This window comes from Elephantulus edwardii, unplaced genomic scaffold (assembly GCF_000299155.1).
Source record: "Elephantulus edwardii isolate Elephantulus edwardi_28Jun2011 unplaced genomic scaffold, EleEdw1.0 scaffold00001, whole genome shotgun sequence".
Classification (NCBI taxonomy): Eukaryota; Metazoa; Chordata; class Mammalia; order Macroscelidea; family Macroscelididae; genus Elephantulus; species Elephantulus edwardii.
In genome coordinates, this window is record NW_006399751.1 from 46,295,677 (window position 1) to 46,298,329 (window position 2,653).

At 42.3% G+C, this 2,653-nt stretch overlaps 1 pseudogene; it reads left to right on the forward strand.

The window, feature by feature from the left end:
* Positions 1-533: 533 nt before the first annotated feature.
* LOC102861907 lies at positions 534-992 on the forward strand (annotated as a pseudogene).
* Positions 993-2,653: the final 1,661 nt, after the last annotated feature.

The window sequence follows — 2,653 nt, forward strand, 5'->3', positions numbered from 1 at the left end:
TTCTCCCTCATCTGTTTCAATGCAGTATACACAATTTATCCAGTTTTTCTCAGTCTTACCCCAACCCTGATATCAGTCCCATTTTACAGCAGTGGCACCATGCAATATTTGTCCTTTTGTGATTGAGATATTTCACTCAGCATAATGTCCTCCAGGCTCACCCATTTTGAATAATATTGCATGAGGTCCTTGTTTTTCAAAGCAGCGTAGTATTCCATTGTGTGAATATACCACAGCTTCTCTATCCGTTTGTTGATGGGCACCTGGATTGTTTCCAACCCCTTGCTATTGTGAACAAAGCCACAATAAACATGGGTGTGCCTATATCTGCTTGGATGGTGGTTATGGTCTCTTTGAGGTATATTCCCAGTAGTGGAATTGCTGGGTCAAATGGTATCTCTATTTGCGACTTTTTGAGAAAGTGCCATACCACCTTCCACAGTGGTTGCACCATTTTATTCTCCCACCAACAGTGAATAAGGGTTCCCGTTTCTCCACAACCTCGCCAGCATTTGTTGCTTGCTGTTCTGTTAAAACTCTTAAGTGTATCAGGAAAGAGATCTGCCCCTGCAGGTGGTAACAAAATTCCACAGAAAAAGGTGAAACTTGCCACTGATGAAGAGAATGACAATGATGATGATGATGAGTTTGATGATGATGAGGCTGAAGAAAAAGCACCAGTGAAGAAATCTATATGGGATACTCCAGCCAAAAATGCACAAAAATCAAACCAGAATGGAAAAGACTCAAAACCATCAACTCCACGATCGAAAGGACAAGACTCTTTCAAAAAACAGGAAAAAAAACCTCCCAAAACTCCAAAAGGACCTAGTTCTGTAGAAGACATTAATGCAAAAATGCAAGCAAGTATAGAAAAAAGTGGTTCTCTTCCCAAAGTGGAAGCCAAATTCATCAATTATGTGAAGAATTGCTTCCGGATGACAGACCAGGAGGCTATTCAAGATCTCTGGCAGTGGAGGAAGTCTCTTTAAGAAAATTGTTTGTTAAAACAGTTTGTTAAAATTTTCCTTTTTATTTCTGTAACAGTTGATATCGGACTGTCCTTTTTTATAATGCTGAGTGAGAACTTTCCCTACCTTGTCTAATAAATGTTGTCCAGGTTTCTTTGCCAAAAAAAAAAAATTTGCTATTCTGACTGAGGTGAGATGATATCTCATAGTTGAATTAATTTTTTTATAAGTTAACTGGAGCAGGGGGGATGTGCAACAATGAGTAAATTAAAATTCAAGTTTTCTGTAAACTTTCATTAAAATCATAATTTTAAAAAATCAAAGGGGGGATAAAAGGAACAGAGCATCCACAAGCAGAGTGGTCCAGGTGATGTTGAGAAAGCACTAGCTTCTGGAAAAGACTCCCGTACATGCACACACATGTGCAGACACACACACACCCTCTTTCTTCTACACAATGAGGTGTGCGGAAAGCGAGGAGAAGGCCCTTGGCTGAAGATTATTAGTCACCCTCCTTCCCCTTCCCAGCTCTTCCTGGCACCTGGGCCAGGAATGACTCGGGAAGGCAGCCCGGTGGAGAAGCTAGTCCTTCACGGCTTGAAAAATACTGAGAGGATTTCAAGTATATTTAACTTGTATACATACAAGTCACCTGGGGCAAAGGGAAGGAACCCAATGAGGAGAACAGGATGTACGTGAAGTCAAGTGAGAAGGGAGAGGCATTCAGACAATGTTAGTGGGGGATAATAATAGTCCCTGTTTGCAGGATGATAGCTTCTGGTAAGTGAGGAATTGATCATTCTGCTTAGTCCGCAGAGTGCTGGGCCGCTAACCCAAAGCCTCTCCTCTCCAGTGGCTGGAATCCACCAACTCCCAGGGAGAAAGATTTCCACCCTTGTGATTTATAGCTCCGGAAACCCAGTCGAGGGCCAGTTCTGACTTGATAGTAATGAGATTGTTTGTTTGTTTTGATCACTCTGAGCAATTACTCCTCCAGAAGCTTTGGGGAATTCTGTGTTCTATAAAAACACCTTGTTACTGATGAGATGTAGTCTTCCTTGGCCCCACTCTTTACCTGTGGGAGGAGAGTGCCAGCAGATCTCACAGATCTTCAGGGAAATAACTTTAGGAAACAGACAGTTGAGAGCAACAGTAGCTTGAAACTCAGGGTCATATGGAGGAGAAACCATGCCAAGCCTCAATGCTCCCCAAGGTGGAAAGACTTTTCTAAGTATGATGGGTTAAAAATCTATCCAATTTGGCCATCTTGAGAGATGTAAGAGAGGTTCAAAGGAACCCCATTTGGCATGATTTAATTGGGTCTGAGAGTGACAAATGACTGCTTTTTCTTGTCACTGTGCAAAAGACAATGTGTCTCTGCTTCCCATCTTCACATAGACGAGACCAGGACAACAGCTTCTTCCCAGACAACTCACAACAATCACATCATAGAAAGAACCTCAATGGGTTTGCTCCCCCACTCAAACCCCTGCTTGTCCCTTCTTGTCACAGCTGGTTACTTGCATCCTGTCACAATGGAGTGGCTGCACTAGAACTGCTCTAAAAATGAAACATGGAGAAAAACACCCCAAGATTCTCAACATTCAGTCCCACATCCTGTGGCCCCAGTGCTCCAGACTGTAACACTTTTATTAGCATGATTTGCAACTGATTTATTAAGC